The sequence below is a fragment of the Ovis canadensis genome, chromosome 8 (assembly GCF_042477335.2).
Source record: "Ovis canadensis isolate MfBH-ARS-UI-01 breed Bighorn chromosome 8, ARS-UI_OviCan_v2, whole genome shotgun sequence".
NCBI lineage: Eukaryota > Metazoa > Chordata > Mammalia > Artiodactyla > Bovidae > Ovis > Ovis canadensis.
This window is the reverse complement of record NC_091252.1, coordinates 39005183-39029115: the sequence shown is the minus strand read 5'-3', so window position 1 is coordinate 39029115 and position 23933 is coordinate 39005183. Positions and strand designations below refer to the sequence as shown.

At 38.4% G+C, this 23933-nt stretch overlaps 1 protein-coding gene across 1 annotated transcript in view; it reads left to right on the top strand.

The window, feature by feature from the left end:
• The window catches only part of LOC138444753 (uncharacterized), a 193241-nt gene that overhangs the window by 1256 nt on the left and 168052 nt on the right, over positions 1-23933 (top strand). The window contains exon 2 of the mRNA XM_069598139.1: positions 375-503. The gene's annotated coding sequence lies outside the window, so the exon portion shown is untranslated. The remainder of the gene's footprint in view (positions 1-374; positions 504-23933) is intronic.

The window sequence follows — 23933 nt, the reverse complement described above, 5'->3', positions numbered from 1 at the left end:
CAGTTAATGTTGTATATGAGCAGCCAAAAAGAGAAAAAATTGTCATAGATCCTGAGTTGCAGGGGTTAAAGCCTGAAAGCAAGAACCAAAAGATAGTCTTCATAAAAGTGAGAATATTCTAAATTTACTTTTTTTTTTTCTTTTTCTACATGCCTAGGATGAAATTGCTTTGATTTGTTCCCAGGCTCAGGTTTCTAGTGGGGGTTGGTTAAAGAATACAATCCTACCATGATGTGGAAATATGTACTCATATAGCAACTTGATTTGAAGTTTGTTTGGGTTGTTGGGGTGACATGTATTAGGAAAGATGATAAAGAATGGTCTCCTGTTGCTCCATCACAATTACTGAACTGGAAATGTGTCTCTGCTCACAGACTGCTGCTTGCCTTTGACTCCTCAGTGGGTGGAGCAAACGATTTCCTTCCTGGATGGGGCTGTCTATGGTCAGTGTACAAGAGTTGCTGTAGCAACCCCGCAGCTGTGCTCTGCCTAGCAGAAACTCGGTAGGATATCATAAATTTTTGTTCACTTAAGTGAAAAACAGTTTTGCTTGTTTTTTATTTAATCAGAAATTGAAAAAAATGAAATTAGAACTTTTATCCAAGACAAGTCTCAACTTTGATGCAACTATGAAACTAGAAAGTTTGAGTGTTTAAAGCAGTAGGTATTGTGACTATTCTAATCCTGGAAATAGGAGTTGGAATCTTGAATTAACTGTATTTGTGTGGGTCATTGGTAACATGACCATTTTTATTAAGTTGTAGCTAAAGATAGGAAGATTGGAGGGAAATGCCCTATTTTCAACACTACAAGGTTAAAGGAAATATTTAATACAGTGTGCTAACTGGCTGGGATGGTATGCTTGAAAATTATTTTTTAGTTATGTGTAAAGCTTTCTTCCTTTAAAAATAAAATTTAAACTGTAGAGTAGTATTCTTAATCCATGATAAAACATCAAAATGTAAATCAAAGCTTGACTTGTGAGATATCAAACTAGGGGGAAAGGGTGGGTTGGTCATGAGCAATGGAAGGAGTGCTCAGTGTGGCCAAAAATGCACCAGCTGCCATTGTTGGTATAGTGTAAATAGTGAAACTCCTAATGGAGTTTTCCTGGAACTCTATTCATCTGTAACTAACGCTATACCTACAGAGAACATTTAATTTCATTGTATGTGAAGTTTAGATAAGTATAAGCTGACTCCCAGATGTATATCATCTTGAGATAAAAGGAAAAAAAAACTCTGTATGGGTGCCATGGCACCTTTTAATTAAAGTAAAATGAGAATAAATAAAAATAATAATTGACTGTCACCAGTGTGAAAATAAATTCACTTCTTGGTAAATAGACCTTGCCAGTACCTCAGCCTTATTCTTCATAACCTGTGTACTTATTTAACTTTCCTCCTTTTTTTTTTTTTTTTTTGGTGTTTTGTTATATAGGGAGAATTAGATATAGCAAAATGGTAAAGGTTTTAAGTTTTAAAATATTGTCTAGACCAGAGTTTATTTTGATTATAGCTATGAAGTGTTTACTTAAAAAATCAGGTCGATTTTTTCCTCCTGATGGTTTTTTTTTTTTTTCTTTTTGCTATGCTGGGTCTTCATTGCTGAGAGGGCTTTTCTTTAGTTGTAGCAAGTGGGGGCTGCTCTCTTGTTGCAGAGCATGGGCTTCTCGAGTTGCAGAGCGTGGGCTCTAGAGCACATGGACTTCAGTAATTGTGGCATGTGGATCAGTAGTTGTAGCTCCCGGGGTCTAGAGCACAGGCTCAATTGTTGTGGGGTGCCTGGGCTTAGTTCCTCCACAGCATGTGGAATCTTCCCAGATCAGGGATCAAACCTGTGACTCCTGCATTGCCAGGCAGATTCTTTACTGCTGAAACACCAGGGAAACCCTCCTGATGGGCTTTTGAGAGTGTTCTCCATACCAGTATAGTGTCATTGCATTCTCAAAAGCTTATTAGATGCCATAGACAATTATTAAAATTATAAACTAGGACACCCCCACTGAAGAAATACATTTTTTATTATATATGCATGATCTGTTGTACTCCTTGTATTATATCTGTTTAACAGTTTTAACAGAAAAGAAGTAAATTGATCTCTTGTTACTTTACCCTCTGAGGTATTTTTTGTTTCTGTTTTTCAGCCATGTAAGATTTATAAATGCCAGTTGATCCGTTTGTAATGTTGAGAGACTGGATCCAGGCTGTAGGCAGAATGCTGGGCATTACGAATTTTCTATCAAAGAAAGACAGAAAAAGTTCTTTGAATGGTATAATCAGCTTTCTAGAATAATCTTTTAAAATAAGTATGATGTTATCCACCATACTTTCTGCCTAGATTTTGCTTATCTAGCTTCCCTTAATTCTTCAGATCTCAATTTACTGCTGCCTCTAAGAAACCCTCTTTAAGTGTCTTCTTCACACACCTACCTGCTCCCAAATCTGGCTTAGCTGCCTTTTCTAGATACTTCTTCTGTCTTTGCACTTTGCACATTTTCTTGTTATCATTTGTTTGTTTGTCTTCCCATAGATTGAAAGCTCCCTGAAGGCAAGATCATTTCTTGCTCACCCCTGTAGCCAAGAACCTAGCATAGTACCTGGCCCATAAGTAGCCTCTCAATAAGTATTTAATAATTACACTGTATGGAAATACATTAACCTTACTTGATGAACTTATTTGGAATGAGCATATTGGATCAAGTACTGCTGTTTCAGGCACCAGTTCAGCTATTCTGCTGTTTCATCTTTTAAGGATATGTGACCATATTTTACATAACCACTAGATGAGAATACTTAAGTATTTTATTATTTGTTTTTTTGGGAGAACAGACAACAGGCACTCAGAATGTTGCTTTCTTTGATATTATGATGCTAAGAGGAAGAGGTTTGAGAATCAAGGTAGTTCTTTACTTGTATATTGGTGTGTTTGACATGTTCATTCAGCAAGTATTGATCTCTAATAATCAAGAATTTGTTGATCCTAGGATACTGTGTTAGTTGCTATAGAAGAAATTATACATGGATTATGTCTTTAAGTTGCTTATAGTCTGATAGTAGAGATAAGACTTATATGTAAACATATAAGAAAGAAAACAGTAGGTTTAATGATCAGCACAGAGCAGATGCTCAAATATTTGTCTACCAAACCTTTGTTTTCATCCATTCATAGATGAAGTCAGCCTGTTTGTATTTCTTCATTCGCTATCTTGATATATGTGGTTCTCCTCTGCTTTATTTCCTCATGGCAGAATTGGTCTCAGATTCTTAATTTAACATAACTTATTGATTAAGGAAATCAGTCCACCCATAGTCTCAAACACGTATTGTCACATAACCAGCACCAAATTCAAAGACATGAGTCAAAAGAATGGGTATGAAACACTGAAGTATATGGGAAGAGAGTGGAGAGTAATTGGGGCAAAAGTCAAACAATAAGGATTTGGACTGCAACAGAAAAATAATATAGTGGCAAGTTATATACTAAAGACCAGTTATTGATTTTCACAGAATTATGCATATAATTTCTAGTCACTTTCCTTATGAATTTAACCCTCCCAATTTCCTCATACTTCATCTTCTTTACCACTTAGGCCAAGTCAGTATTTTTCAAACTGTAGATCATATCCTATTAATGGACTGTGAAATCAATTTAGTGGGTCACTGTCAACATTTTTAAAAATAATAGAATAGCATTGAAACTGTCAGTGCTTCACACATAGAGAAGGTAGTGCTGTTTTATGAAATTTTTGAGTACTAAATTATAATTTAAAATGCAAAATTATAATTTAAAATGTAAAATTATAATTTCTAAATGTTATTTGGAAAAGAAAAAGCCAGGTTTTAATAAATGTTCAAAGGGAATGAATTTGAAAAATGTTGTGGAGGGGACAGTAAGATAGCCAGTATAAAATAGGAATACTCTCAAGTTCCCTACTATGATTTGTGGCAGTCTACTGTTGATCCCAGAAGTATCATTTCAAATTTGTTTTGTATGTTTTACAGGTAAAATTCCCAGTTTAGTCAATACCATTACATTTGCTGGTCTATAGAATACTCTTTTCAAACACTAGCCAACCTACATTAGAAAAGTGTTGTTTTTCTAATGTGGATACAAATAAATATATTCACCATGAATTCCTTAACAAAAGGCCTCAATTATTCCTCAGCCATTGTTTCTGTCTTGTCACTGCCTCTGTGTGGAATCTAACCAAGCAGGGGTCTTATGATTAGGAAAAAAATCTTTTCTGTAGGTGCTTGAGACAGTTTTAAAATGCATAAAGAAGTGAGATTTGTGAGGGGAAAAACTGTGTGCATGTCTTGAATCTGAAATGAGCAAAAATTTATCCTGTGAGAAACCCTATTTGTTTGAGCATCAGCAGTCAACAACACTAAAAAAAGTTTGAAACCTGATGTACTACCAACAGGACACTCTTTAAAAACAGGTCATTTTACTGAACTGATAAAATATTTTGAAAAGAGTGAATGGAGTATATAAATATCTTACCTGAAAAACAGCTTCATTAAATGAAATAACTGCCAACTGAGAGGCTGTGGTTCTGTGACTTTTGATATCCTGTTCAACATGTTTCTTCAGGCCGTGTCAGCTTTTGGCTGTGGTTAGGACATAGGAAGAAGTGCCATAAGTAAGCGAATCAGAGTGATGTTCATTATAATAGGATTCTACTCACTTGTAAAAGTTTGTTCACCACTACAAAGTATTAAAAGTGCTTAAATTGTTAAATAGATTTTAGTCTTTATGAAAAGAAGATTATAAAGTGAGCCAGACCTTCTAGTCATAGCTAAAATATTCTTTTGACCTAATTTCGCTTAATCTGATCAAGTAAATTTTAGGATAAGTTTTGAAAAACCTTGGAAGGTTTTCTTTGGTTAATTTTTTTTTAAGTTAAATGTACATTGACTTGTGGGATATTTCTTAGAAAAATCTATTACTGAACTAGTACAGAATGTGAATCATTTCTTGCCTGAAATATAAGATTGTTGTTTACAAGGCAGTTGTCCAGAATCTTCTTGTTAAATTGGAAACTATTTAACTTTTCATCACTGTAGGTTTTTTTAACTTCACAAGTGTGTTATTTAAAACATAAATCCTATTGGTACACAGGAAACCCATTTAAAATTAAATTTTAAAACACTCTTTAGAATTCCATGGAACATTTTTGGTTTTATAATTTCTAGCAAAAAGTATCTTTAATACCTTAAAAATGTATTTTCAGAGATAGCTGATTCCAGACTTTGTAATAATACATGTGAAAGAATAGCACTATTAATATCTTAAAATATTGAATGCTTGAACACAGCACAAAATTATTACCTTCATTTTCCTCAAAATAAGCTAAGCCACAAATTTAAAACTGGGAAATTCAGTATCAGAATTAAAAGAAATATTTCTGGGTTAAGAAGTTCTACTGTTACTTTAATTTCAAAATGAACTTGTCTTTTAAAAGCTTATTCAGTGACTTTATGTATATAACTCATTGATTTGATAAACTTGAAGTAATTTATATCAGTATTATATATGCTGCTTCTCTCTTGTGGTGTGATTTAAATATTGGACACCCAAGCCTAAGTAAATTTTCAGAGAGGGTCATTTTCTCTTTGTTCTTTTATAGTATAGCTCTTAAGCAGAGTGAGAGCTTTGCCTTTGGTATTTGGATAGAATATTTTCCTGTGATTTCTAATTCTCAGATCCACTTCTGAGCATTTCTATAGATATGCCACAAATAGTGAAGTGTAATTCTCTTAACCAGTCTAGTAAAATACTGTTGATACAAACTACCACTGGCTGAGATAAAACATAAACCACTCAGAGATTAAAGCATTTAGAAAAGAAAAGGGTTTATATGCCAACAAGATTTGTGAGGGAGTCCAAGATATAGAAGGATAGCTCTCACAAATTAAAGATATGACTAGTATTTGAAAGAAAAAAAAAACTTATGAATATACCAAGGTCATCAAGTTTACAGTTAATCTCTTCAGGGTAGAAAACAGCTTTTGGATATGATATATCCAAAAAGATCATCACATATCTTCAGACATTGGCATTGCCAAAATCAAGGATATATTTGTTTCTATCGGGGAATATCTTATAGGAAAGACTCAAGGTTTCATTTACTGAGGGAACAAGAATCAGACAAACTGACTGTTTTTGCTGATGTTACTTTATCTCGGTTGCAAATTTCCAAGGTCACCTTTGGGCTCAGTGATTCACTAAAAGAATACATAGAACTCAGAAGAGCTATTATACTCATGGTTATGGTTCATTACAACAAAAACATACAAATTTAAATCAGCAACTCAAAAAAGGACATAAGGTAAAATTCAGGAAGTCTAGGGCTTCCCTGGTAGCTCAGCTGGTAAAGAATCTGCCTGCAAATCAGGAGATCCCAGTTCAATTCCTGGGTCAGGAAGATCCCCTGGAAAAGGGATAGGCTACCCACTCCAGTTCTTGGGCTTCCCTGGTGGCTCAGACAGTAAAGAATCTGCCTGCAATGCAGGAGAGCTGGGTTTGATCCCTGGGTTGGGAAGATTCCCCTGGAGGAAGGCATGGCAACCCACTCTAGTATTCTTGCCTGGAGAACAAGAGGAGCCTGAACAGAGGAGCCTGGTGGGGTACAGTTCATGGGGTCACAAAGAGACACAACTGAGCAACAAAGCACAGCACAGCAAAGTCCAGGAAACACCAGGCATGAACTAGTACTTGTCTTCCAGTGAAGTCATGCAGATAGCACTTAATTCTAGCAATGATGTATGATATTCTTGGAGTATTGCCAACCAAGGAATCTCCTCTGAGCTTTGGTGTCCAATTTTTTTATTGTGGGCTGTTCACATGGCATGGCTGACTGCCCATGTGACTGACCTTCAGTCTCCGGTCCCTCTGGAGGTTATGAAAAAGTGAAAATGATAGTCGCTTAGTGATGTCCAATTCTTTGCATTCCATGGACTGTAGCCTGCCAGACTCCTCTGTCCATGGAATTCTCCAGGCAAGAATAGTGGAATGGGTAGTCATTCCCTTCTCCAGGGGATCTTCCCAATCCAAGGACTGAACCCAGGACTGCTGCATTGCAGGCAGATTCTTTTCTGTCTGAGCCACCAAGCTGGTACCAAATGGCTGAAAGCCCCATCATAAATCACATTGTTAGCGTAGACTATCTTGCAGAGCATGAAGTGAAGTCGCTCAGTTGTGCCCAACTCTTTGTGACCCCATGGACAGTAGCCTGCACCAAGCTCCTCCATCCATGGGATTTTCTAGGCAAGAGTACTGGAGTGGGTTGCCATTTTTCTTCTCCAGGGAACCTTCCTGACCCAGGGATCGAACGCAGGTCTCCCGCATTGTAGACAGATGCTTTACCATCTGAGCCACCAACTAAAAGTGTTTTTATCAGGCAGGCTATTCCATGGTCTTAGAGGTTATCTCCCAGGAGTTGAGCAAGGGTAAAACCTTTCTTTGGAATGTGAAAGGTTAATCCTTTACAACATAGGGTTGTTGTATTTCATTTTCTGACTTTGGAATGTGACGTGCATTTCTTACTCTAGTTACAGTGTCAATTTTGCCTTCAAATTTCCTCCTAAGGCATGACTTTGACTGCATAAATCTGTTTAGTGATTTTCTAATGCAGTATCATTACTTGGATATTTTGTTTTTATTATGTAAATGTGATAAAAGTATGCACATATATACAAAAAACCTTCTTATAATTTGGTTAATAAAATTAAAGTCACATGACACTAAAATTTAGGAGTTATCTTTATCTGGAAACTTTGTAAAGTTCATAAGGTTTTCATTATTTTTACATGTAAAATATTGCTCTTACCAGCTCATATATGAAGACAAGAAACCAACAACCATCCATTTCACCTCAAGCTTGGACCTTGTTGTTTAATAATGGGCTTTCTGTATGTAATTTAATGAGATAGGAGGCATGACCATGGTTACAAAAGCAATTATTAAATAACTGCATTGCAGAAAGGAGAATTTTTATTGAACCTATGTAAAATAGCAAGGAAACATGTGCACTATAGTCCATGGAATGGCAAAGAGTTGGACACAACTTAGCATCTGAACAGCAGCAACAATGTAAAACAGCTACATGGCCATGAAAAGTAAAGGAGCTAGGTAAAGATATTTTGTGTAATTTTAACCATTTTAAGTATTTTGGGGTATTTTTATATGTCTTCTCCAGAATCATAACTTTTATGTTTCTCTAACAATGTTCAAGCTACCACACAATTACACTCATCTCACACACTAGCAAAGTAATGCTCAAAATTCTCCAAGCCAGGTTTCAACAGTACATGACCAGTGAACTTCCAGATGTTCAAGCTGGATTTAGAAAAGGCAGAGGAACCAGAGATCAAATTGCCAACATCCATTGGATCATTGAAAGAGCAAGAAAGTTCCAGAAAAGCACCTACTTCTGCTTTATTGACTATGCCAAAGTCTTTGACTGTGTGGATCACAACAAACTGTGGAGAATTCTTAAAGAGCTGGGAATACCAGACTACCTCACCTGCTTCCTCAGAAATCTGTATGCAGGTCAGGAAGCAACAGTTAGAACTGGACATGGAATAGCAGACTGGTTCCAATTAGGAAAAGGAGTACGTCAAGGCTGTATATTGTCACCCTGCTTATTTAACTTACATGCAGAGTGCATCATGAGAAATGCTGGGCTAGATGAAGCTCAAGCTGGAATCAAGAATGCTGGGAGAAATATCAATAACCTCAGATATGCAGATGACACCACCCTTATGGCAGAAAGTGAAGAAGAACTAAAGAGCCTCTTGATGAAAGTGAAAGAGGAGAGTGAAAAAGCTGGCTTAAAACTCAGCATTCAGAAAATGAAGATCTTGGCATCTGGTTCCATCACTTCATGGCAAATAGATGGGGAAACAATGGAAACAGTGACAGACTTTATTTTGGGGGGCTCCAAAAATCACTGCAGATGGTGATTGCAGCCATGAAATTAAAAGACACTTACTCTTTGGAAGAAAAGTGATGACCAACCTATAGACAGCATATTAAAAAGTAGAGACATTACTTTGCCAACAAAAGTCCATCTAGTCAAGGATATCGTTTTTCCAGTGGTCATGTATGGATGTGAGAGTTGGACTGTAAAAAAAGCTGAGCACTGAAGAATTGATGCTTTTGAACTGTGGTGTTGGAGAAGACTCTTGAGAGTCCCTTGGACTTCAAGGAAATCTAACCAGTCCATCCTAAAGAAAATCAATCCTGAATAATCATTGGAAGGACTGATGCTGAAGCTGAAGCTCCAATACTTTGGCCACCTGATGCAAAGAACTGACTCATTTGCAAAGACCCTGATGCTGGGAAAGATTGAAGGCAGGAGGAGAAGGGGACGATAAGGATGAAATGGTTGGATGGCATCACCAACACTATGGACATGAGTTTAAGCAAGCTCTGGCAGTTGGTGATGGAAAGGGAAGCCTGGTGTGCTAACAGTCCATGGGATCACAGAGAGTCGGACAGCACTGAGTGACTGTACTGAACTGAATTGAACAATGTGTTATTGATAAGCTATATTAAGATTTCCACAGAATTTTTTTTCTGAATTCCAAAACCTCTGTTAGAACAATGCCATTTAAAGAGGGTTTTACTCCAGTTTATACAAGTGTGGCCAAATAAGAGTTTGAAATAAAGAAGAATGGAATTCTTATATGTCCATTAGATATAGGACATTAGTCATAATTAATTTAGTCTTGGGTAAAAAATGCTTGTTTTTCTGATTTTGGGTGAAGCAATCAATTTCACAAAGTCATCTGCTTCTGCATTTAAAGAATCCTAGAAATCCTGACTCAGGAAGCAACAGTTAGAACTGGACGTGGAACAACAGACTGGTTTCAAATAGGAAAAGGAGGACGTCAAGGCTGTATATTGTCACCCTGCTTATTTAACTTATATGCAGAGTACATCATGAGAAACGCTGGACTGGAAGAAACACAAGCTGGAGTCAAGATTGCCAGGAGAAATATCAATAACCTCAGATATGCAAATGACACCACCCTTATGGCAGAAAGTGAAGAGGAACTAAAGAGCCTCTTGATGAAAGTGAAAGTGGAGAGTGAAAAAGCTGGCTTAAAGCTCAACATTCAGAAAATGAAGATCATGACATCTGGTCCCATCACTTCATGGGAAATAGATGGGGAAACAGTGGAAACAGTGTCAGACTTTATTTTCTGGGGCTCCAAAGTCACTGCAGATGGTGATTGCAGCCATGAAGTTAAAAGACGCTTACTCCTGGGAAGAAAAGTCATGACCAACCTAGATAGTATATTCAAAACCAGAGACATTACTTTGCCAACAAAGGTCCGTCTAGTCAAGGCTATGGTTTTTCCTGTGGTCATGTATGGATGTGAGAGTGGGACTGTGAAGAAGGCTGAGCGCAGAAGAATTGATGCTTTTGAACTGTGGTGTTGGAGAAGACTCTTGAGAGTCCCTTGGACTGCAAGGTGATCCAACCAATCCATTCTGAAGATCAGCCCTGGGATTTCTTTGGAAGGAATGATGCTGAAGCTGAAACTCCAGTACTTTGGCCACCTCATGCGAAGAGTTGACTCATTGGAAAAGACTCTGATGCTGGGAGGGATTGAGGGCAGGAGGAGAAGGGGACGACAGAGGATGAGATGGCTGGATGGCATCACCGACTCGATGAACGTGAGTTTGAGTGAACTCCGGGAGTTGGTGATGGACAGGGAGGCCTGGCGTGCTGCGATTCATGGGGTCGCAAAAAGTCGGACACGACTGAGCGACTGAACTGAACTGAACTGAATCTTTTGGTAGTCTGACAGGTATCTGTGTGTCATCCTGATATCACCTTACACTGAAAAGTCTGTTTGCATAGTCTACTCCCTGTAGAGTTAATAGTTATGAGTATGATAAAAGTCTTTACTGAGGCTTTCACTGTTTTCATGTTTCTGCCAGAACACCCAATTTCTGGTCTTTGTAATTCATAATAGGGACTTCAGACTAGGCAAATGTAAGGAAAAAGCAGAAACTATCTATGGAGAAGACTCAGTGAAAGTGAAATTCGCTCAGTTGTGTCCGACTCTTTGTGACCCCATGGACTATACAGTCCGTGGAATTCTGCAAGCCAGAATGCTGGAATGGGTTGCCTTTTCCTTCTCCAGGGAATCTTGCCAACCGAGGAATCGAACCCAGGTTACCCACATTGCAGGTAGATTCTTTACCAGCTGAGCCACAGGGGAAGCCTGGAGAAGACTCAGTGACTCATATTAATTTGTAGTAGCCAAGAATGATCAATTAGTGAAAAATATCCCTTTTTTCCTGAAATAACCCATAATCATGTTATGAAGATTTACTTAACTATCACCTTGAGAGAAAATGTATATTCTGGACAGAATAGGCAATAAGTAGTCTCCAGATTTTTTTTTTTTTTTAATTTCAGTTCAGTTCAGTCACTCAGTTGTGTCTGACTCTTTGAGACCCCACGGACTGCAGCATGCCATGCCTCCCTGTCCATCACCAACTCCTGGAGTTTACTCAAACTCATGTCCATTGAGTTAGTGATGCCATCCAACCATCTCATCCTCTATTTTCTCCTTCTCCTCCTGCCTTCAATCTTTCCCAACATCAGGATCTTTTCAAGTGAGTCATGTTTTCACATCAGGTGGCCAAAGTATTGGAGCTTCAGCTTCAGCATCATTCCTTCCAATGATTATTCAGGACTGATCTCCTTTAGGATGGACTGGTTGGATCTCCTTGGAGTCCAAAGGACTCTCAAGAGTCTTCTCCAACACCACAGTTCAAAAGCATCAATTCTTCAGCACTCAGCTATCTTCACACTCCAACTCACATCCATACATGACTACTGGAAAAACAATAGCTTTGACTAGATGGACCTTTGTTGGCAAAGTAATGTCTCTGCTTTTTAATATGCTGTCTAGGTTGGTCATAGCTTTTCTTTCAAGGAGCATGTGTCTTTTAATTTCATAGCTGCAGTCACCATCTGCAGTGATTTTGGAGCCAAAAAATAAGTCTGTTTCCATTGTTTCCCCATCTATTTGCCATGAATTGATGGAACCAGATGCCATGATCTTAGTTTTCTGATTGTTTTAATTGGAGAATAATAGTTTTACATTCTTGTGTTGGTTTCTACCATACAGCAATGTGAATCAGCCGTAGGTATATACATGTATCCTCCCTTTTGAACCTCCCTGCCACCTCCCATCCCATCCTACCCCTCTAGTTTGTCACAGAGCACCAGGTTTGAGCTCCCTGTCATACGGAAGTTCCCACTGGCTGTCTATTTTACATATAGTAAGGTATATGTTTCAGTGCTGCTCTCTCAATTCATCCCACCCTCTCCATCCCCCACTGTGTCCACAAGTCTATTCTCTATGTCTGCATCTCTAGTGTTGCCCTGCAAATAAGTTAATCAGTACCGTTTTTCTAGATTCCATATATGTATGTTAAGGTACAATATTTGCTTTTCTGTCTGACGTACTTCACTCTGTTTAATAGGCTCTAGGCTCATCCACCTCATTAGGACTGACTCCAAAGCATTATTTTTTATAGCTGAGTAATATTCAGTGTGTGTATGTACCACATCTTCTTTATCCGTTCATCTGTCAATGGACATCTACGTTCCTTCCATATCCTAGTTATTGTGAATAGTGCTACAGTGAACATTGGGGTACATGTGTCTTTTTGAATTGTGGTTTTTCTCCAGTAGTGGGATTGCTGGGTTATATGGTAGTTTTATTCCTAGTTTTTTAAGGAATCTCCATAGTGTTCTCCATAGTGGCTCCATCAATTTACATTCTCACCAACAGTACAGGAGGGTTCCCTTTTCTCCACACACTCTCTGGCATTTATTGTTTGTATATTTTTTGATGATGGACATTTTGAGCAATAGCTCATTGTAGTTTTAAGTAGCATTTCTCTCTAATACTGAGTGATGTTGAGCATCTTTTCATGTATTTATTAGCCATCTGTAATATCTTCTTTGAAGAAATGTCTATTTAGGTCTTCTGCCTACTTTTTGATTGAATTATTTGTTTTCTTTTATTGAGCTGCATGAGCTGCTTATATATTTTGGAAATTAATCCTTTGTCACTTGTTTCATTTGTTATTATTTTCTCCCATTCTGAAGGTTGTCTTTTCACCTTGTTTGTGGTTTCCTTTGCTGTGCTAAAGCTTTAAGTTTAATTAGGTCTCACTTGTTTATTTTTGCTTTTATTTCCATTACTCTAGGAGGTGGGTCATAGAGAATTTTGCTGTGATTTATGTCAAAGAGTGTTCTGCCTATGTTTTCCTGTAAAGTTTTATAGTTTCAGGTCTTACATGTAGGTCTTTAATCCATTTTGAGTTTATCTTTGTGTATGGTATTAGGAAGTATTCTAATCCCTTTCTTTTACACATAGCTGTCCAGTTTTCTACTATTGTTGTGTTACTATCAATTTCCCCTTTTATGTCTGTATTGGCCTTGTACATTGAGGTGCTTCTATGTGTTAGTTGCTCAGTTGTGTCCAACTCTTTGCAGCCCCTAGACTGTAGCCCACCAGGCTCCTCTGTCCATGGAATTCCCCAGGCAAGAATTCTGGAGTGGGTTGCCTATTCCTCCTTCAGGGGGTCTTCCCAACCCAGGGATTGAACTAGCACCTTCTGTATTAGCAGGCGGGTTCTTTACTACCTAGCTACCTGGGAAGCCCCCAACAGATACATACTACCATATTTAAAATAGATAAGCAACAAGGATTTACTATAGCAAAGGGAACTATATTCTATGCCCTGTAATAACATATGATGGAAAAGAATTGAAAATATATGTACATATGTATAACTGAATCACTGAGCTGTACACCTGAAACTAACTCAGTATAGTAATTTGATTCTTCAATTTAAAAATATATATATTGCCACAGGAGATTCACCCTAAAACTAGAAAAAAATATACCTCAAAGAACCCTTTAGTTGCTCTTCATGGACAATGCAGTTTACTTGGCTCTGGCTGATGAATACACCTCTGGTAGATGAATACACCTCTGGTAGATAAATACATAAAATCTTGACGGAACCTCTAGAATTGTCAAAGGAATAGTCATATACAAGCATTTAGAAAAGTCTGCTTCCAAAAAAAGTTTGCAAGAAACTCCAAGGATTTTTCTTTTCTTTTTTTGTCTGTACTGGGTCTTTGTTGCTGCACACAGGCTTTCTCTAGTTGTGGTGTGCAGACTTCTCATTGCGTTGACATCTCTTGTGGAGCACAGGCTTTAGGGCACATAGATTTTAGTAGCTGCAATGTGTAAGCTCTGGAGCATGGGCTCAGTAGTTGTGGCGCACAGGATTAGTTGCCCCACGGCATGTGGAATCTTCCTGGACCAGGGATTGTATCTGCTGCATTGGCATGTGAATTCTTAACCACTGGACCATCAGGGAAGTCCCAAACTCTTAAGTTTTAGAAAAACTGGTTCGTCAAATTAAAATATACAAAAAAGAGGGTTAAAACTCCACAAAATTACCAACATTACCAAGTTTGCAATTAGTCGGTCCATGGTAGAAAAGACAGAAATTTTCTCATACAGTTGTTAAAGGAACAAAGATTATCACAGATCTTCAACTATCAATATTACGGAAAGTTGGTGACAAAGTTACTTTTTTTATTTTTTAAGATTTTTGATGTGGACCATTTTCAAAGGCTTTATAGAATTTGTTACACTATTGCTTCTATATTTAATGTTTTGGTTTTTTGGTCCCAAGGCATGTGGGATCTTAGCTCCCCAACCAGGGATTGCACCTGCACCCCCTGCATTGTAAAGCGAAGTCTTAACCACTGGATTGCCAGGAAAGTCCCCAAAGTTACTATTATTAGGAAGTCAGTTCTTATAAACAAAACCTAAGGATTCTTTTGTTTTGAGAAACTGAACTAGGCACAGTGACCCTGTTTGTGTTTGCTTGTTTTAGTTCTCTCAGGGTACAAGTTGTTTTATTTTCTGATTATGATATACAAATTTATTGATGATGGCAGTAAAGCATTTTGTCAGTCTTGCTTCCACACATGCTTTCTTTCTGCCTGGTCCTTGTACTTACAAATCCTTTCATGAACAAGTACTGAGGTGGTTTATTATTACTTAAGGTGAAAGACAGTAATACAGAGAGGAAAGCCAAAGTTTGAGGGAAGGTGCTTTAGATATGAGGGATCACTTTTCTTGAAAGAAATTGTCATCTTGTGGACAAAATAATGGAAACTTAGAATGTAGGGGGTTAAAATACTAATGACTAAGATCATAAGAATTTGATTTTGCTTGGCAAAAAAAGACTGGAGAAGCGGTAGAACAAAATTACATTTGCAGAATATTTCAGTGAGAAGGTAATTCTATGCAAAAGCTGACCTTTTCATACTTCAAAGAAAAATACATGCAGAACTCTACACTTCAAAAATTTATGTAATATTAAGAGGATTGAAGTCCATTTAATCCATATCTATTAGATGAACTCTTCCAAACAGCCAGACATCTTGGTTTTTCCCAGAGATCTATTAGAGCAGTTTTTTTCAAAATACAGATTATGAGACATTAGTGGCTCCTAATATTGATTACTAGTGGGTTGTGACTAAAAGTTTGATTTAATGACATAGGATAGAAAATATCAGAATGCATTTGCTCTCAAGTAAGTATTGAGACTTCTACTCCAGGTAAGATTTAGAAAGGCCACACTCCCACTAAAACAGATAAATTATAAAGTCATATGTTTAAAGTCATTTAAAAATTATAGACACAATGAAAACTAGAAGAATGAAAATTCCAGAAAGGGAAGTGCCTTCCTGGGTCACTCAATCCCTGTTTTATTTCTTAGAGCATTTACCAATTCTGGTCACAGTGACCCTGCTTTTAGCATGGGTACTCTCCTTGAACAAAGAAAAGCCAGGAGAGTTTTTGAAGGTTGTGGATACAGACATGACAGATTTGGTTTAAGTTCTGAAAAGTATGACTGGTATTTGCTGAATGCTAGAGTATAAAAGAAACTGTCCAAGAAAGGCAGAATAAAATCTGCAGTCTCATGGTGAAGAGATAAATTCCTGCTAGAGAAAGGGCATAAACTTGGATTACTGTGATACTGAATGGTTTGCCATGGAAATGAACTGAGATCATTCTGTCATTTTTGAGATTGCACCCAAGTACTGCATTTCAGACTCTCCATGAGGGCTACTGCATTTCTTCTAAGGGATTCTTGTCCATAGTAGTAGATATAATGGTCATCTTAATTAAATTCCCCCATTCCCATCTATTTTAGTTCTATTATACCATTATACCATTCTATCTATTATACCATTATATCTATTACTATGGACAAAAATCCTTAGAAAAAATGGAGTAGCCCTCAATAGTCAACAGGAGGGTCCAAAATGGAGTACTTGGGTGTAATCTCAAAAACAACAGAATGATCTTGGTTTGTTTCCAAGGCAAACCATTCAACATGATAGTAATCCATTTTACTTCACTGATTTCTAAAATGTCAGTGTTCACTCTTGTAATCTCCTGTTTGACCACTTCCAATTTACCTTGGTTCCAAATAGGGAAAGGTGTATGTCAGGTTGTATATTGTCACCCTGCTTACTTAACTTATATGCAGGGTATATTATGCAAAAGGCCGGGCTGGATAAAGCACAAGCTGGAATCAAGATTGCTGGGAGAAATATCAATAACCTCAGATACACAAATGACACCACCCTTATGACAAAAGACGAAGAAGAACTAAAGAGCCTCTTGATGAAAGTGAAAGAGGAAGTGAAAAAGTTGGCTTAAAACTCAGCATTCAGAAAACTAAGATCGTAGTATCCAGTCCCATCACTTCATGACAGTATATGGGGAAACAATGGAAACAGTGACAGACTTTATTTTGGGGGGCTCCAAAATCACTGCAGATGGTGACTGCAGCTGTGAAATTAAAAGATGCTTGCTCCTTGGAAGAAAAGCCATGACCAACCTACAGATAGCATATTAAAAAGGAGAGACATTACTTTGCCAATAAAGGTTTGTCTAGCCAAAGTTATCATTTTTCCAGTAGTCAGGTATGGATGTGAGAGTTGGACTATAAAGAAAGCTGAGCACTGAAGAATTGATGCTTTTAAACTTTGGTGTTGGAGAAGACTCTTGAGAGTTCCTTGGACTTCAAGGAGATCCAACCAGTCCATCCTAAAGGAAATCAGTCCTGAATCTTCACTGGAAGGATTGATGCTGAAGCTGAAGCTCCAGTACTTTGGCCACCTGATGCAAAGAACTGACTCATTGGAAAAGACCCTGATGCTGGGAAAAATTGTAGGCAGGAGGAGAAGGAGACAACAGAGGATAAGATGGTTGGATGGCATCACCAACCCAGTGGACATGAGTTTGAGCAAGCTTCGGGAGTTGGTGATGGACAGGGAAGCCTGGCGTGCTGCAGTCCATGGGGTCGCAAAGAATCAGACGTGACTGAGCGACTGAACTGAACTGAATTTACCTTGATTCATGGACCTAACATTCCAGGTTCCTAGACAATATTGTTCTTTGCAGCACTGGACTTTACTTTGAGCAGCAGACACATCCACAACTGGGTGTCGTTCCTGCTTTGGCTCAGCCTCTTCATTCTTTCTGGAGCTATTTCTCCAGTCTTCTCCAGTAGCATATTGAACACCTGACATGGGGGGGTTCATCTTTCAGTGTCATATGTTTTTGCCTTTTCATACTATTCATGGAGTTCTCAAGGCAAGAATGCTGAAGTGGTTTGCCATTCCCTTCTCCAGTGGACCACATTTTGTCAGAAGTCTCCACTGTGGGTGGCCCTACTCTACATGGCCCATAGTTTCACTGAATTACACAAGGCTGTGGTCCATGTGATCGTTTTGGTTAGTTTTCTGTGATTGTGTTTTTCATTCCATCTGCCCTGTAATGGTTGTGGATAAGAGGCTGTACAAGCTTCCTGATGAGAGGGACTGGCTGTGGGGAAAACTGGGTCTTGCTCTGGTGGGAAAGGCCGTCCCTAGCAAATCTTTAATCCAATCTTCTGCTGATGAGTGGGTTTGTGCTCCCTTCATGCAGTTTGTCCTGAGGCAGCCCAGTTCTGCAGTACGTAATCTCTATGGAAGGGCTATAGTCTCTGTGCTAAACCTAATGGCGACCTCCTCCAGGAGGACTTATGCCAACACACCATGTCTCCCAGGAATGCTCCTGCCAGTGAACCTGACCCTGAGCCATGCACAATGGACCTGTGCCTCTGCTGGAGACTTCCACTCATAGGCAAGCCCAACTTTTAATGGTGTCACTGCTCCTTTCTCCTGGGTTGTAGTGCACACAAGGTTTTGTTCTTCCAAGAGTCTCTTTTTCCCCAGTCCTGTGGAAATTCTGTAACCAAATCCTGCTGACCTTCAAAGTCAGATTCTGTGGGGATTCCCAGTCCCTTTGCTGGCTCCCCAGGTTGGGAAGTCTGTTGTGGGGCCTAGAACCTTTACAACAGTGAGAGAACTGCTTTGGTATAATGGTTCCCCAGTTTGTGGATCGCCAGCCTGGCAGCTCTATGATGGGACTAATGGAGACTTCCCTCAAAGGACTTCATCACAGGCTGCAACTCCCAGGACCACTGCTGCCAGTGGCCTTGTCCCTGCATCAGGCCACTGCTGACCATGCCTCTGCAGGAGACCCTGAAACGCTCACAGGCAGGACTGGCTCAGACTGTAATTGTGGGGGTCACTGCTCCTTTCCCTGGGTCCTAGTGCACACAAGATTTTGTTTGTGCCCTCTAAGAGTCTCTGACAGGGATTTTGATTTTAAACACGATTGTGTTCCTCCTACCTTCTGTTTGTGGCTTCTTCTTTGTCCTTGGACATGGGATATCTTTTTTGGTGGGTTCCAGCATTCTCCTGTCAGTTGTGCTTAGCAGCTAGCTGCAATTTTGGTGTTCTCGCAGGAGAAGAGCACATGTCCTTCTTCATCATCTTCGTGGACAGCCATTCAACATCACAATAATCCAAGTCTATGCCCCAACCACTAATGCTGAAGACACTGAAGTTGACAAGTACTGTGAAGACCTACAAGACCTTCTGGAACTAACACCAAAAAAAGATGTCCTTTTCATCACAGGGGACTGGAATGCAAAAGTAGGAAGTTAAGAGATACCTAGAGTAACAGGCAAGTTTGGCCTTGGAGTACAAAATGAAGCAGAGCAGAGGCTAACAGAGTTTCGCCAAGAGAACACACTGGTCATAGCAAACACCCTCTTCCAACAATGTAAGAGTCAACTCTACACATGGACATCATCAGATGGCCAGTATTGAAACCAGACTGATTTATTCTTTGCAGCCAAAGATGGAGAAATTCTATTCAGTCAGCAAAAACAAGACCTGGAGCTAACTGTTGCTCAGATCATGAGCTCATTATTATAAAATTCAGACATAAATTGAAAAAAATAGGGAAAAGCACTAGGTCATTCACTTATGACCTAAATCAAATCCCTTATGATTATACAGTGGAAGTGACAAATAGATTCAGGGGATTAGATCTGATAGAGTGCCTGAAGAACTATGGACAGAGGTTCATAACATTGTACAGGAGGTAGTCACCAAAACCATCCCCCAGAAAAAGAAATGCAAAAGGCAAAATAGTTGTTTGAGGAGGCCTTACAAATAGCTGAGAAAAGAGAAGCAAAAGGCAAAGGAGGAGAAGAAAGATATACCCATCTGAATGCAGAGTTGCAGAGAATAGCAGAGAGAGTTAAGAAAGCCTTCTTAAGTGAACAATGCAAAGAAATAGAGGGATACAATAGAATGGGAAAGACTAGAGATCTCTTCAAGAAAATTAGAAATACCAAGGGAACATTTGATGCAAAGATGGGCACTATAAAGAACAAAAAGAGTATAGACCTAACAGAAGCAGAAAATATTAAGCAGAGGTTGTAAGAATACACAAAAGATCTATACAAAAATGTCTTAATGACCTGGATAACTATGATGGTATGGTCACTCACCTAGAGCCAGACATCCTGGAGTGTGCAATCAAGTGGACCTTAGGAAGCATCACTACGAACAAAGCTAGTACAGGTGATGGAATTCCAAGTGAGCTATTTAAATTCCAAAAGAGAATGCTGTAAAGTGCTGCACTCAATATGCCAGAAAATTTGGAAAACTCAGCAGTGGCCACAGGACTGGAAAAGGTCAGTTTTCATTCCAATCCCAAAGGAGGGCAATGCCAAAGAATGTTCAAGCTACCATGCAGTTGTGCTTATTTCACATGCTAGCAAGGCAGTGTTCAGTATCCTTCAAGCTAGGCTTCAAAAATATGTGAACTGAGAACTTCCAAATGTACAAGCTGGATTTAGAAAAGGGTGAGGAACCAGAGATCAAATTGCTAACATCCGTTGGATCATAGAAAAACCAAGGAAATTCCAGAAAAATACCTAGTTCTGTTTCATATACTATACTGAAGCTTTTGACTGTGTGAATCACAACAAACTGTGGTAAATTATTAAAGAGATAGGATTACCAGACCACTTTGCTGCCTCCTGTAAAATCTGTAAGTGGGTCAAGAAGCAGCAGTTAGAACTGGACCTGAAACAATGGACTGGTTCCAAATTGGGAAAGGAATATATCAAGGCTGTATATTGTCACCCTGCTTATTTAACTTATATACAGAGTACATCATGTGAAATGCCAGGCTGGATGAGTCACAAGCTGGAATCAAGATTGCCAGGAGAAATATCAGTAACCTCAGATATGCAGATGATACCACCCTAATGGTAGAAAGTCAAGAGGAACTAAAGAACCTCTTCATGAAAGTGAATGAGGAGAGTGAAAAAGCTGGCTTAAAACTCAACATTCAAAAAACTAAGATCATAGTATCCAGTCCCATCACTTCATGGCAAATAGATGGGGAAACAATGGAAAGAGTAACACACTTTATTTTCTTGGACTCCAAAATCACAGGATGTTGACTGCAGCCATGAAATTAAAAGATGATTGCTCCTTGGAAGAAAAGCTGTGACAATCCTAGACAGAGTATTAAAAAGCAGAGACATCACTTTGCTGACAAAGGTCCATTTAGTCAAAACTATTGTTTTTCCATTGGTCATGTACATATGTTAGACCATAAATAAGGCTGAGCACCAAATAATTGATGCTTTTGAACTGTGGTTTTGGGAAATACTCTTAAGAATCCCTTGGACTACAAGGAGATCAAACCAATCAATCCTAAAGGATGTCAACCCTGAATATTCATTGATAGGACTGATGCTAAAGCTGAAGCTCCAAAACTTTGACCACTTGATGCAAAGAGCCAGCTCATTGGAAAAGACTCTGATACTGGGAAAGATTGAGAGCAGGAGGAATGGGGCAACAAAGGAGTTAAATGGATGAGTGTCATCACCCACACAATGGGCATGAGTTTGAGAAAACTCAAGAGATAGTGAAGGACAGGGATGCCTGGCATGCTGGAGTCCAAGGGGTTGCAAAGAATTGGACATGACTGACAGACTGAACAACAAGAAAAAGGGACTGCATCAAAAATATGACAGGTCTGTCCTTTAAGTTTTTGCCAGATATTGAACTTGATGGAATGGAAGGCTAAGCTCAAAATTTTTAAAGGAGGGAATTTCAGGCATGAGAAGGAAGAGAATGACAACTATGAGTCAGAAGCCTTAGAAGGCCATATCCAAGAAATAAGATGGACGGCAAAGTCATGGTGAAATCTATCCACGGTGCTTTGAAGACAAATTTATACTAATGACAGAAATCAACATGGAACACTTGATAAATTTTCCTCTCAAGACTTTGCCAGATTTTCAAACTACATGAGGTGGGAGGCTAATGAGCTAAACAAAACTTCCAAAGGGCAGACTGAATCTCCCATAGTGTTTAAGTGTTGAAAGGAAATAGACCTCCCAAGCTACCGATCAGAAGTGCAAATGAGCCACACCTTAAGAAAAAAAGCAAGAGGCAGACTGAGTCTAAAACTGGAATCCAGCACCAACTTAGTTCAGTTCCTTGTTGTATTAAGGTGATCAGCCCTTCAAGTTATGCATCTAACAGAGGAAACGGAGAACCTTTATGAGGGAAAATTACATCATTACAAGTCCCATTTGTTCATTTTAAACCCAAAATATGGCATATAATAAATTACAAGACTTGAGAAGAGGCAAGAAAATGTGAGTGATAAGAGAAAATGCAAATAATAAAAGCAGATCCATAGATGATCCAGATACTGGAATTAGCAGGCAGGGTTTTTAAAATAATTACTTATGTGCAGGGAAGAAAAGGAAAAGATGGGACAAAATGGATAAAATAATGGATAATTTTGAGAGAATTGGAATCTATAAAAATGATTTAACATGCATTATAGATTTTTAAAATATAATAGCTAAAATTTAGAATTCATTTATAGTTTTAACAATAGCTTGGACTGAGCAAAGAGTGAACTTGAGGACAGAAAAGTTGACAACACAAAACTGAAGCACAGAGACAAAAAGAATGGAAAGAATAAAACTAGTATAAGAGATATATGGAATATGGGGAAGCAATTAAACATATATTAATTAGAGTCATAGAAGGATAAGTATTAGAAAAAGGGGTAGAAGCAATATATGAAGAGATAATAGTTAAGAAATTTCCAAAACTGGTGATAGATATCATTTCACACATTAAAGAAGTTCAGTGAACCTTAATCCACAGAAAGGATATATGCAAAGGATTAAGTAAATCAGTGGATTGTAGCTGAACTGCTGACAAAGATAAAGTCTTAAAAGCAACAAGAGAAAACAAGGCACATTACTTTATCACAAAGGAACAATAAAGCAGATGACTATTGTACTGAAATTATGGAAGCCAAAAGACATTTAAAGTGCTTAAAGAAAAAAAGTCTGTCAAATTTGTATCCAGATAAAATACCTTTAGAGATCATAGTAAAAATAAAGACTTATTCAGACAAATAAAACTTGAGAGAAACCATCAACAGCAGACCCACACTATGAAAAATATTAAAGGAAGTTCTTCAGGGTAAAGGAAAATGAACTCAAATAGTAGCACAGACCTTCCAGAAAGAAGAGCAACAGGAAAGACAAATATATGGGTAAAAATAAAGTAGCAAGAAGAAACTATATTGTGGAGTTTTATGTAGAAGTATTTAAAGTACACATTTGCATGAATTATAGGAAGGAGGTGTATGGCTTAAATCATTATAAGGTTTTCATTTAGATAGTAAAAGGTAGACTGCAAAAAAAAATGCTAGCTTTAGAGTGGAATACAGCATGAAAACAAAATTTTAAGGTTAAGGTAGGCTGTAATAAGGAATTATATGGGAATATAGAGGTTGTTGTTGTTCAGTTGCTCAGTCATGTCCAGTTCTTTGTGACCTTATGGACTGTGGCATGACAAGCTTTCCTTTACTTCACTATCTCCCTGAGTTTGCTCAAACTCATGTCCAGTGAATCAGTGATGGCATCCAACCATTTCATCCTCTATTGCCCCTTTCTTCTCCTGCCCTCGATCTTTCCCATCATCAGGGTCTTTTCCAATGAATCAGTTCTTTGCATTGTGTAGCCAAAGTATTGGAGCTTCAGTCTCAACATCAGTCCTTCCAATGAATATTCAGGGTTGTTTTCCTTTAGGATTGACTGGTTTGATCTTGCAGGCCAAGGGACTCTCAAGAGTCTTCTTTAGCACCACAGTTCGAAAGCATCATTCTTTGGTCCTCAACCTTCTTTATGGTTCAACTCTCACATCCATGTGTGACTACAAGAAAAACCATAGCTTTGACTATACAGACTTTCATCAACAAAGTGATGTCTCTGCTCTTTAATACACTGTCTAGGTTTGTCATTGCTTTCCTTCCAAAGAGTAAGCATCTTTTAATTTCATGGCTGCAGTCACCATCCACAGTGATTTTTGCAGCCCATGGAAATAAAATTTGTCATCG